This window comes from Apium graveolens, chromosome 11 (assembly GCF_009905375.1).
Source record: "Apium graveolens cultivar Ventura chromosome 11, ASM990537v1, whole genome shotgun sequence".
Lineage (NCBI taxonomy): Eukaryota > Viridiplantae > Streptophyta > Magnoliopsida > Apiales > Apiaceae > Apium > Apium graveolens.
This window is the reverse complement of record NC_133657.1, coordinates 42040169-42054199: the sequence shown is the minus strand read 5'-3', so window position 1 is coordinate 42054199 and position 14031 is coordinate 42040169. Positions and strand designations below refer to the sequence as shown.

The window sequence follows — 14031 nt, the reverse complement described above, 5'->3', positions numbered from 1 at the left end:
AGTTTAAAAATAATCAAATAGGGGGAGATTATTGGTAAGACGGCGTAGCTGTATGAACAGTTACGTGATAACTCAACACAATAACAACACTAGAACATGACAGGTTAATAATACTACGTCTATACAAGGAATCCAGAAGAAGAATGATCAGACACATACAAGAATCAGAACACAGTATTACAAGTGCAAGTCTATTTAAAGTCATAGAAAGAAGATCATTCAGTGATCAGACCTTTGTGAAGAATAAACAATCAGATGACTTGTTGTTTTAATACAGTTGATGATTCAAGTATAAAATCAAGTGATTCCAATAAAAACAATCTATAGAACTCAAGTCAGAATTCATTAACAAGGAACAATCAGAAAGGATAAGGATATTCAATTCAGGGCTAGTCATTTGTGAACCAGACCAGTGCACTGAACGTCTGCATTCCAGGATTGATCATTCAAGTCTGCAAAAGAAGTGTTAAGTGATTTCAAGATCAAGTTCAAAAGGGATTCAAGTCAATATTCCAGGAGTTATTGGTCCAGCAAATAACATGTATGAAGATTTGGCTAAGTATGGATCTCTTAAAAGGAAGTGGTCGACTAGTGGAAGTCAATAGTCGACTTCTAAACACCTACTAGTCGACTTCTAGTTTTCATTAGTCGACTAGTGTGGTTTTGAACTAGAAACCAAGTTAAAAACTTATACCTTGAACCCAAATCAACTTCTAGGAGTTTGACCAAGTCTACTAGTCGATTTTGAAGGATTGCTAGTCGACTACGAATGACCAAGAAGAATCTAAGGCAAACAACCCTTCTTTGAATGCAATTCGACTAGTAGAAATCAAGACAAGTCTAATTCGACTTCTATACTACTACTAGTCGAAGTAATGAATTCTTAGAATCAACTAGTAGCCCTTCTTGTTCCTATCTTGTGAATTGACTAAGTCAAATGCTCCTTTTGATTTATAAGTCGACTACTAACATCCTGTGCAAATCGACTACTGCAATCGACTACTAGGGACTTGGGTTATTTTGAAGTGCAACAAATTAGAATGCTTGGACCAGAAGAAGCCACGTATTCAATTTAGTTTTAAGTCTACAATAAAACAGAAATCTCAGCATTCATTCAGTAGAGATTTCTTCACCAGCAAACTGAGAAGCTTTTATGGAGAGCATTACGGAGCATTCAAGTTCATATTAATTGCTTTGTAACTGTACTGTTATGCTGTTGAAATTTTTGTAGAAGCTAATCAATTTATTAGATTGTAGGAACATTAAGGTTTATATCAATCGAAATATATTCCTTGAATTGTGTTGTGTTTTTACTTACCAGCATAAACTAAGAACTTGTTTTGAATCGCAATTAATTGGTGGTATCGTATTCAACCCCCCTTCTACGATACCTTTGGACCTAACAAGAACTCATCGTCACCATGGGTTCATATGAAAACATGATAAAAACACAACGATATAAACTAATAAAAATACTTAATAAATAATGAAGTACGTCACAAGAGTATTAAGGTTCAAAGAATAAAGAAAACTAGCATCCATTGTTACAACGAATTAAAAGAATCACAAGTTAAACGTATGCTTCCTCTTCTTCATTGTTGCGTGCTAAAACGGTCTTCTTGATCTTCTTGCCTTCGCTCCTAGTTACTTGTTGTCGAAAACGTCTTCCAAGATTGTTTATATAATAGCCCAAAAGAACCAGCACTAACAGAAGCCCAATAGAACTCGAATTCTAAAAATCAGATTCTGAAATTACGCACCCAAGCGGCCGCCTCCTCCTTCCAGGCGGCCGCCTGCTACCAGGCGGGCGCCTGCTCTCATCAGGCGGGCGCCTGCTCTCATCAGGCGGGCGCCTGCAACCCTTCTGGAAAAATTATTATTTTGCTTCTGTTTTTGCTGAATTCTTCGCACATCAACCCGGGACTGACTACAAGCACTTCCTTAAGCTTATTTTGATGAAATCCACCTATCTAATCAAGTTATACCCTGAAATGCAAAAACACTCAAAAACGCATTAAATACACAAAATACTCGAGTTCAAGACACCAATTCAAGCCGTTATAAAACGCTCCAAGTGGTATAAAATGCCACTTATCACACCCCCAAACTTGAATCGATGCTTGTCCTCAAGCGTCACAGACTCAAACTCAGAATAAAACATGCATGAATGCAAACTATATGAATGCAGCGATCCGCATCGTGATGACTAAACCAACTAACACATGACATATCAACAAATGCAATTAGGTGACTAGAGATCAATCAAATCATGCAAGATAACATACAACTAGAAACGTGGTGTGTGCGAATGCTTAATAGATATGCTTCGAAACTAGATCAATCACCATAACTTAATTATCCTCAAGGCAATGACAAGATTATACGAATAATATATTCTAGACACAAAATGACTTATAACACTTAAAGATCATTGGAGTTTATTACGGAATCATGCTTTTATTCAACACATAAACAAATACTTATTTGATCGTGCAATGAGTGAGGTCCACAAAAGACTTATGCAATGGTATCCATTTAGTGAGCGTTAGGTTAGCGAATCCCAGACTATAAAAGTCTTAGGTCATTAGGCACAAAGTCCCCTAAGAACTTAATACCTCGAATACCAAAGAACTCACTCGTGATCAATTGTGCATTAAACCATATTTTTTTCTTTTCTTTTTTTTTTCTTTTTTCTATTTTTTTCAAATTCTGGGCAAGTGCGTTTCGCTCCATCTTGCTCAACCCTAGACTACTCGTATACAATACGAGCCGGCTACTAGCCATTTGACGCCTAGCCACAACTAGCAATGAATTCCAATTTTTATCTTTTCATGTCTTTTATCATTAAGAGCCTATCATACATTCTAAGCATAAGCAATAGTTTAACCTCAAAAATCATTAAACCATGACAATAATCTAGTCCTTAAGCATACTCTAAGACTTATTGAAATTACAAGTGTTTCTAGCATGCATGCCAACCTAACAAGATTCAACATCACTCTAGCGCTATCACTACACTCGCATCAATATCATATATTAATCGGTAAAGCAACACAAAAGGGATCATAGTATATGCATGAGCTATATAACATGATAAATAAAGATATAAAATTAAAAAAAAAACTATATAAAAAAACTATATAGCAAAAATATGCAACTATATGAACTAAACTAACATGAAAATGCAACTACATGACACACACACAAATATGTTCCTTAACTACCACCCCCAAACTTAAAATATTCACTGTACCCAGTGAAGGTAATAGGAAGGAACATAGGGTATACCTACGCAGAAGAATCATCATCATCACCCTCAGAGGGCGGAGTGTCAGGAGGTGGATATGCATAATTATCACCATAAACGGGCCACTGGATGTCAGCTCCAAGGCCTCTAAATGCAGTCCCAAGTGCTTGGGTGAGCTCCTGCGCAAACCGACGGTGCGACTCATACATTGCATCCATCTTCCTGGAAAACCTCCTGTACTGGACATCTGCCAATCCCGAACCATCTCCTCCCTGGGATCTCGAAGGACCTGTCTCTCCCCGAGCCTGACTGGGCCTAGCCATGGTAGCACCAGCTGCTGAAACTCCTCCCGGAAGGTGATAACCCAAACCATGTGACTTAGGCTCTCCACCCGTCCACTCCTGTATCGCATTCAACGTCGATGAATCAATAGGAGTGGCCGACATCTGCAGCTGCTCATAAGAAGGCCACTGGACTCCACATGCCTTGCAAAGCTTCGTGACAATAGAGGCATACAGGATAGAGTACTGCGACTTCCTGTAACACCCCCAAATCCGGGGTCGGGGATTTGGGTTGTCACGAGTTCCATTTCCCTTAATAATACTTAACCTTAACAATCAATCAATTGCTGCGTACTGTGACCCCACAATATACACACACACACCACAAGTTATAGTCTCAGAGATGAAAACCAAAAAGAACACAAGTCATTTTATTCCACAATTATAAACCATTTCACCTCAAAAGGGGTTTCTGAATAATTTACATATTCCTTGCCATTATTACAATTCATATTATACATAAGTCTGGTTCATCAATAGTTGAAAACCTAGCCTATTGGTAGCTCCTACCTCAGCTACGGCGGCATCAATGCTTCCAGAAAACTGCGGAACATTTTCTAACCGCTTGTGAATTGGAAGCTTGGTCTTGTTCATCTTTTCTATCTATTGTTGTGTGATGAAAGAAGAAAGCAAGGGTGAGCAACAAGCCCACCAAAATAATGTGTATAATGATTAACAATATATGAGCATTCTCATAGTACTCAAGAAAGTCTTGGTCAAGAAGAAATGAACCAAGTTTGATATCTTAACGCGACCAAGTCGCTAAATATTCAGTATATATATACCTTTCACAACATTTGAAATCCTCTGACATGTATAACATCCACAGAGTTCCAGTTTATAACTGTATAAAAATATCGTTGCAAGGTGATCTCATATATCTAACCTTGTCTCAACGTTTTTCTGAAACCTTTGTCATTCATAAGACAATCATTAACTAGATATAAGTTTAAAAGATGTAGTTACAAGATACTCCAATATACTTATATCTTTTCCGAATACTACTTGAACTACCACCATTCAATGAATAAATAGTTCATCCCATAGATTAAGCTACAAGACAAAACTTGTATAGAATCAATCTTTAAAATATCATCAAAATAAAATGAAGTTATGAGATACTTCATTTGATGCAAACATCATTTTGAAAACTTGACCCTGCCAACACTCAACAATCGCCCAACCGTAGCCTTTCTATCGAACTGCTCTGGGTAGTGTTGCAGAAATATCCAATTGGATGATGAACTCATTACGGGAGTTTTCCGCGCCAGGAAGACCACTTACGATGATCAGTCGCAGTAGTGCAACCCCGCCATTTTCTACATGTAAAGGAGAACCTGTCGGATTTACTTGTCAACCGAACACTGGACTCCTAAGGAATGGACCGTCTTAGCGCAACCTCCGGGCCATTTGGGCCAATATAATAAGGCTGGGCCGGCGCTACTCGACCACTTACGCCACTCCTAGTTCAGATGAAATCCATGACTCTGAAACGTAAAGCTTGTCCCCCCTTTCCCCAAGTATAAACTTGTTGATACGGCTCTACCAAGAAGTCGTATCTAGTTGGAAAGGAAAACTCACCAATATTTCCCAGGCGATGCCTGTTAATGGATTAACTTGTTCCAAGAATTTTACTTTCCGAGTGTTAGGTAAGTAATCAAAAACTCTTTTATCAAAACAGCAACCTTGTTGCGAATATAAAACACCCCACAGAGCCGGATCCCTCAGGTTTTAAGCGGGTATTTAAATCCCCTTCGAAAGGAGGATCTTAAATATAAAAATGAGTTTTGGGATCCGCCCTAACCTTTAAAATCATTTTGAAGACTCAAAAGCATTTTTAAGAATGTTTGGAGTGATGCTGATTTAGTAAAATAAATCAGTCCCAATATATTAGAAAATATCTGAATATTATTATTTAAATAATATTCCCATAAAGAATAATCTTTATAAAAATAATTGAAGTAGAAGTTTTAAAACTTATACTTGCAATGAATATTAAATAACCAAAGATATACTTATACGAAAGTACTATCTTTATTTGAATAATCAAAAGGGAGTTTGATTATCGACACATTATTCCTTAATAAAATAAAGAATAATAATTAGTAATTAATCGGAGTCATAAGTCCTCGAATGAATATTCAAAATAATATTCATTAATAAAATAAACGGAGTCATAAGCCCTCGAATGAATATTTAAAATAATATTCATTAAATAAAATAAACGGAGTCATAAGCCCTCGAATGAATATTCAAAATAATATTCATTAAATAAAATAAACGGAGTCATAAGCCCTCGAATGAATATTCAAAATAATATTCATTAATAAAAATAAAGTTATCGAATAAACCTTATTCGAATAATAGCCTTGAAAACTATTCATATATATATATAAATATATATATATATATATACTCGGGAACATCGACTCCCGGTTTTAGAAAAATGTTCACCTTTGGGTCCCCTATACTAAGGGTATACGCAAATACCGCTTATCTCTAGCATAGGTATTATCAACTGAATTAACAGATATATGTATCAAGATTATGAAACAGGCATGCATATATACCATATCACATGCTACAATATATCGCAAGAATTTGCTAATTAACCATCATGCATTTATCACAAGACAACGAATATACATATATACATCACAACAACAGTATAGCGGGTAGAAAACTTGCCTGAGTGCTCCTGGATAGACTTAAGCTTAGAGTGGGTCCGATAACCTATGAACAACAACATAAGTCGGAATTAAACCCCGGTCGCTTAAGAAACTAGACTTTAACCATTTAGAGTCCTAACGTTCGCTTTCGCGCTTAACGATTCACTTAAGTCGCTCGAGTACCCTCGGCTCCACCATTTTTTATAAATTAACCATTAAGAGTTTTAAGGCGATTCTTTCGTGAGTGCCTTACCAACTGCCTAATCCACTTTACATAAATGTTTCATACCCCAATTAGTCATTTAAGGTCCTTAACCGAGGTTTCAAAGTAAGGTGAGGGGTAATGGTTCGGTCGTAAAACGCCGTTACTTAAAACGGTCGTTTCTCCTAAACCGTACATCGGAATCAAACGAACTACATATCAAAACGAAGCTCGTAACATGAACTATCTAATCACGGCAATGATCAAAACCTAGCAGTGAGTTCACGGGTCCTAATGTTAAGAACAAAAACAGTCTAAAGTAAATCGAACATTACGACGGCTATGTTTACGCGATTACCCAAATTTATACCACTCCAAATCAACCCACAATCAACCCACAATCACAACCCAATCAAAACTCCATCCATACTTCACCATAACAGCCCCAACAACTCAACATTATCAATTTATACTATTCTCAAACATGAATTTAAACTATACTTAAGTTCATTAATCAATACTCCAAGAATTGCAACTCCAAAATATTACAACACCAACTATCCTCTATATTCACAACAAACAAGTCTCTCATGAACTATAACAACATAACTAAACCTAACACTTAAGTAAAGTTAGGGTTTGGAGGGGTTATACCTTCCTTGGAGAGTGGAGAATCAAGTAATTAGCTTGGAATCACCCTTAAAAGTCCTTATCCAAGCTTAATCTAAACAAAAACTCAAGAACAAAAATTTTAGTTCTTGAAAAACACTATTCACCATCTTCTTCCATGATTTTTAGGAAGAGATTGTGAATGATTTAGAAGCTCAAACTTGTAGGATAGCTATATTTATGCATAAGGAGTCTTAGATAATTAGCTTGCTAATTAACAAAGCTTGGAACTAGGATTTTGATTTTTTCCTCCTTGAAAATGAAGGAAAGCCGAGAGCTTTGATGAAGAAATGAAATAAACTTTGTGTTTTGGTGAAATGATTTGTTGGTTGGTTGATTTTGTTTTGTTTTCTTACCTTTTACCATGGTAACTTTTGTGTGGTTCTAAATCAACCAACAACACACTTGCTTTGGTCATGCTTATGTCACCAAGTGATGTCATCCTCCCACCTTTGTCCCCTTCTCATTGGTTTGATGATATCATCCCCACTAATCTCTTTGATTAGCTTCTAATTACTTGGCTAATGACCGCTGAGCTGTTGTGCGGTTCGCTTAACTTTCGTTTTCGTTTATCGTTTGAGGGATCATACCTGGGATCTTATTACTTAGGTTTCCTTAACCTTTCTCAATACATTATATTCCCTTTATGATCCTCTCTTATAATCCTTGAATTTAAATCCTTTTTATTCTGTTACCTTATACTCAATTCTTTCTGTATCCGGTAGATTTCCGGGAAAAATCAAAGTGTTCGGATTTGGATTCTGACGATCTTTACATACACTTATATACCACATAGAGTACTAATAATATCCCAGAAGATCAATAAAAGAACCCCTACATAGTGTGGCATGAAAAGTTTTCTTATTCAGCATAATCAGCAAAACACTATTCATAAGGGTTTTAAAAATTCCAAAAATTGGGGTTATTACACTTCCCCCTCAAAAACTTCAAAATCCCTTGGTAGATGTACTCACCAAGGTCTACATAATACTCATCATTCAAAATCCCCCACAACAACCTCGCCCTCTCCACTGTAACCTCATGTGCATGTACAGAAGGAAGAATATTAGCATACATAAATGCATTCCAAGCACGAGTATACCTGTTCATCGCGACAGCAGAGAAATTACGATACTCGTTGGTTCCCCTTTTGAACTTCCACACTGTGCCCGGCCTATAGAGAGTAGTAATAATCAAGTCCATATAAATATCCTCAGGGGCCTTTTCATTCCATTTCTCCTCCTGTGGTTTCCTTTGTCACTGTCCAATTACCCGTCGAATCGCCTCGGGCTGATAATCAACAGTAAGCCCATGAACAACAGAAAACCCATTCTTGTTGGCCTTGGCGTTCGCATAGAACTCGCGAACAATACTCATCGGAACCGCCTCAGGTGACTCACAGAATATAATCCATTCCTTCTCAGTAATCATCGGTAACAAATCACCATCCCTCCCTGATGGCAAGAACCCCCTCTCCCTCATAATAGGCTTAGTCAGAAGCTTGGTGTACTCTTCTTCAGCATCCCCATCCAACAATCGGGGCCTCGTAGCAGTGTTCCTCAAAGAATCAGCAGTCGGAATGGTGTTGCTACTCCCTACAGTTCGTGATATCTTCGGGGCCATGGAATCTGAGAAAAAGGGTTAGAGAGTTGTGTTTGGTGTGTAGGAGAGATTTTGTAGAGTTGAAAGTGTGTGGGGTGTACATGTAGAGGTTGTATGTATATATAGGGCAAATTAGGGTTAGAATTTGATTAGGAGTGGGGACTGTGGTTAATTATGGGGAGGAAATCGTGGGTTAATGGGGATTGTGGGCTGTGGTTTTTGTTTTATGTTTTTCTATTTTTTTATATAGGCTGAAAACTATTTTTTCAAAAATCAGGTCCGCGGGGTGCCTGCTGGCGCTCGGCCGCCTGGTCCTAGCAGGCGGGCGCCTGCAAGGTCTCTGGAGAAAAAAATTCCGCCAACATTTTTCTGATTTTTTTTGGGGTTTTGGATAAAGTACTAAATTCTAAGAGTTCATATGGTCTCATATCTTTGGTTGCCTCCCAAGAAGCGCTTCTTTTACGTCATTAGCTTGACGTAGAGTAATGCAATCATGTTGACAATAAAATAGCACTAACCACTTCACGGTTTGCCGTATCCCCATAATAGTGCTACAATCTTTGACCATTTACTTTGAATGCTTGGATCGGATCATTCTCAAAAATCTCCACCGCTCCATGTGGAAACACAGTTTTGACGATAAATGGTCCAGACCACCTTGATTTCAACTTTCTAGGAAAAAGTCGGAGACGAGAGTTGAATAGAAGAACTTGTTGCCCCGGCACGAATGATTTAGGCGATAGCTTTCTCTCATGCCACCTTTTTACCTTTTCCTTGTACATTTTGTTATTTTCGTATGCTTGAAGTCGAAATTCATCAAGTTCATTTAACTGAAGCATTCGCTTCGTCCCAACTGCATCTAGATCAAGGTTTAACTTCTTTAATGCCCAATAAGCCTTATGCTCAAGCTCCACAGGTAAATGACATCCCTTACCATAGACAAGTTAAAATGGGGACATCCCAAGTGGATTCTTGTATGCTGTTCTATAAGCCCAAACAACTTCATCGAGCTTCAAAGACCAATCTTTCCTTGACGGACAAACGACTTTCTCTAGAATAAGCTTTATCTCTCTATTAGACACTTCAGCTTAACCATTAGTTTGTGGATGATAGGCAGTAGCGATGCGATGATTCACATTGTAGCGTTGCATCATAGAAGTGAACCTACGATTGCTGAAATGCGACCCTTCATCACTTATGATAACTCGTGGCATTCCAAACCTTGTGAATATCTGCTTATGAAGAAAACTCAACACTACCTTTGCATCATTAGTCGGTAGAGTCTTGACTTCTACCCATTTCGAGACATAATCGACTGCCAGCAAGATGTACTGATTATTGCAGGATGAGATAAATGGTCCCATGAAATCGATTCCCCAAATATCGAAGACCTCAACTTCAAGCATCACATTTAAAGGCATCTCATCCTTTCTGGTAAGATTCCCAACTCTTTGGACAATATCTATTTGATTTACTCCATAGTTGGCTAAAGAATCGACCTTCATAAACAGTGCCTGTAGCTGTGCTGCAATAGTTGTAGCTGCATCAACTTCCAAAATACCTGCTACCTTCCCAGGCATCATCCTTTGAGTTGGGTTTTGATACTCATTTGCAGCCATAGTTTCAATGAGATTATAGGCCTCAGTATAGCTTTTGGCCCACAAAGCGCCTCCAGAAGCTGCATCGAACATGGGCCTAGATTGGGCTCCCAAACCATTGTAGAAACCAGTGATCACCATCCAGTCAGGCATACCATGATGTGGACACTTTCTCAACATCTCCTTGTAGCGCTCCCAAGCTTCGCACATAGATTCTCCTTGTTGATGTGCAAACTGAGTAAGAGCACTCCTCATAGCTGCAGTCTTGGCCATTGGATAGAACTTCACCAGAAACTTTTGCGCAAGATCTTCCCAAGTAGTGATGGACCCATCTGGTAAAGAATGTAACCAGTCCTTAGCTTTGTCCCTCATAGAGAATGGGAAAAGCCTCAGCTTGATAGCCTCATCAGTAACACCATTATATTTGAAAGTACTACAGACCTTGACAAAATTCCTGATATGCATGTTGGGATCTTCAGTCGCAGCACCTCCGAAAGAAACAGAATTTACACCATCTGAATAGTGCCCGGCTTGATTTTAAAAGTATTTGCCTGAATAGCCGGATGAATGATGCTTGAATGAATATCATCAATTTTAGGCCGAGAAAAGTACATAAGAGCTGGATTAGCTTAAACTATACGATCACCCATTGTTACAGGTTCTTTCTTTTCACTCTCTTTATCCGAATCTTCAAAAACTATCTTTTCCAGAAAGTCAAGAGTTGTATCTGTCTCCTCAGCCGTATCTAGATTTCTCTTGCGGGTGCGAGAACGTGTTTGCATAAGCGCTCGCTAGAGTACCTGAAACACAACTGGAAGCAGTAAGTAACAAGTCTTAATCAATGAATCCTAATGACCACTGATGGCAAGTACATAAACTAAACAAATTAACACCGAGTCCCCGACAGCGGTGCCAAAAACTTGTTAGGCACAAAGCATGCGCTAAATAAATCACACAAGTATAAGCATTCGCAAGTAATATAGAATGATTTCTAGTTCGTTTCCACAGAGACTCTAATTAATTATATTTAATTAACACTTACTCACCAATGTATAATTATTCTTCAATGTCAAGACAATAACAATTAAGGTTGATAAACTAATATTAACTACGATAATTAAATACATAAATTAACAATATTAAACACACATGAGATCATAATTTCATTACTACTTCATTCAATAGTTATTATTACTACCCTTAGCATGTAATGGTGATGATATTAATCGAACAACACGAAACTGATAAACGCCAACTTTCATTGTACGAATACCATTCTACCAAGCATCCACAATTAAGATAGAAGTTGAATAGGCATTAATTATGTTGAGACCCTATAAGTCTACAGAATTTGACAACATAACGATTTAAGCGCAAGTTATTCATTATGATTACATAGGGCAAGTAAAACGGTTAGAGTTACCCACTAATCATGCATACAATACATGAACCTATGCTAGCATGGCAAGTTCTAAATCTCAAGATTCACTGTCGTTTAACAAGAGATTAACAGGCTATCTTACATGTTCGCGACGCACATAAAACGAATAAGCACAACCTATGCTAGATATCATGCAATCACCACATACCAAGGTATTAAACAATTAACTAAAGAAATCCATAGTAAATCCACTATGATCACATGATCACGATTAGCCCATATTAGAACTCATCGTCACCATAGGTTCATATGAAAATATGATAAAAACACAATGATATAAACTAATAAAAATACCTAATAAATAATGAAGTACGTCACAAGAGTATTAAGGTTCAAAGAATAAATAAAACTAGCATCCACTGTTATAACGAATTAAAAGAATCACAAGATAAACGTATGCTTCCTCTTCTTCGTTGTTGCGTGCTAAAACGGTCTTCTTGATCTTCTTGCCTTCGCTCCTTGTTACTTATTGTCGAAAACATCTTCCAAGATTGTTTATATAATAGCCCAAAAGAACCAGCACTAACAGAAGCCCAATAGAACTTGAATTTTAAAAATCAAATTCTGAAATTAAGCACCTAGGCGGCCACCTCCTCCTTCCAGGCGGGCGCCTGCTACCAGGCGGTCGCCTGCTCTCATCAGGCGGGCGCCTGCAACCCTTCTGGAAATATTATTATTTTGCTACTATTTTTGCTGAATTCTTCGCACATCAACTCGGGACTGACTCCAAGCACTTCCTTAATCTTATTTTGATGAAATCCACCTATCTAAGCAAGTTATACCCTGAAATGCAAAAACACTCAAAAACGCGTTAAATACATAAAATACTCGAGTTCAAGACACCAATTCAAGTCATTATGAAATGCTCCAAGTGGTATAAAATGCCACTTATCACCAGCAATGTCAACTGCTTCCTTCTGCTGCTGCTACGACGGATCGGCCTCACCCAACTGAGCTCTCCAAGTTGCTCTATGTGCCTGTGAAAAACCATCAATATATGTCTGATCAGCTGGCCTTCCACCTGGCAGATAGTCATAAGAATAACCAAGCACCTTCGGATCAGGATTCCTACCGTACCACTCCGGCATACTCAACAGTGTAGAACTATCAATAGGAGCACTAAGAAGCTGAAGCTGCTCATGCGCGGGCCAATAAACTCCAACCGCCACACACAGCTTCGTCATAATCGACGCATAGGGTATAGAACCCGTAGTGCTCCCCCGAAGAAACCTCAAAATACCCTGATAAATCACAATCCCGAGATCCACATAATCTTCCAGAAGAATCCCCCACAACAACCGTGCGCGATCCACAGTAACATCATGCACGTGAGAAGATGTCATGATGTTAGCACAAATAAAAGAATTTGGTGCACGTGCAAACCTGTTTATGCACGAGGCAGGGAAAGTGGCATACTCATTCGTGCCCCTCTTGAACTTCCAGTGAGTCTCAGACACAGACAATATAGCAATAATCAAATCCAAGTTAACATCATCCCCCATCTTTGCATTCCAATCCTCCTCCTCTAGCCTATTCTTGGGCTTCTCAATCACCCTCCGAATAGCCTCAGCACTGTATTCCACCGTCAACCCCCTAACCACAGAGTACCCGTTCTTCTCCGCCTTCGCGTTCGCGTAAAACTCGCAAACCACACTCATGCGCACAACAGCGGGTGCCTCACAAAAAGCAACCTAACCCATCTCCATGATCATCTCAAACAAATTACCATATTACCCCAATGGCAGAAAACCTCGCTCCTTGGATATGGGCTTCGATAGCATCCTCAGATACTCCGCCTCAGCCTCCGAAGTTGCCAACTTAGGCCTCACACCCGCAACACTAGAAGAATCGATGGTGCTGCTGCTAACTTGAGTTCTTTTTCTTTTGGGTGCCATTGAACTTGAATAAGTTTGAGAGAAAAGATGTGTGTAAGAGAGATTTATGTGTTTGAGAATTGAGAAGTGATGGAGAAGATTGTGTATAAGTGTGTGTATATATAGAATTTTGGGAATTAGTTCTGGAAGAGAAGTGGGAATTGATTATGGGAATAATGGGAGTAAAGGGGGTGATTGAAATTGATTTGGAGAGGGAAATATGAGAATGGGAGAGTAAAATTCAGCTGGGAATTGATTTGGTATTTGAATTTTTGATTTTCTAACTTTTTTTAGGTCCATGGAGCCAGCGCGGCCGCCCCGCCTGACAACATGGGCGCGCCGTGCTACTGGAAAACCAGCGCGGCCGCCCCGCATACCAGCGCGGGCG

General features: G+C 38.7%; 1 non-coding gene across 1 annotated transcript; it reads left to right on the top strand.

Moving 5' to 3' along the window:
- Nucleotides 1-10479: 10479 nt before the first annotated feature.
- LOC141698787 (small nucleolar RNA R71) lies at nucleotides 10480-10586 on the top strand. The gene has a single exon (XR_012565289.1). It is a non-coding gene; the product is annotated as a small nucleolar RNA R71 (small nucleolar RNA).
- The last annotated feature ends 3445 nt before the right edge of the window (nucleotides 10587-14031 follow it).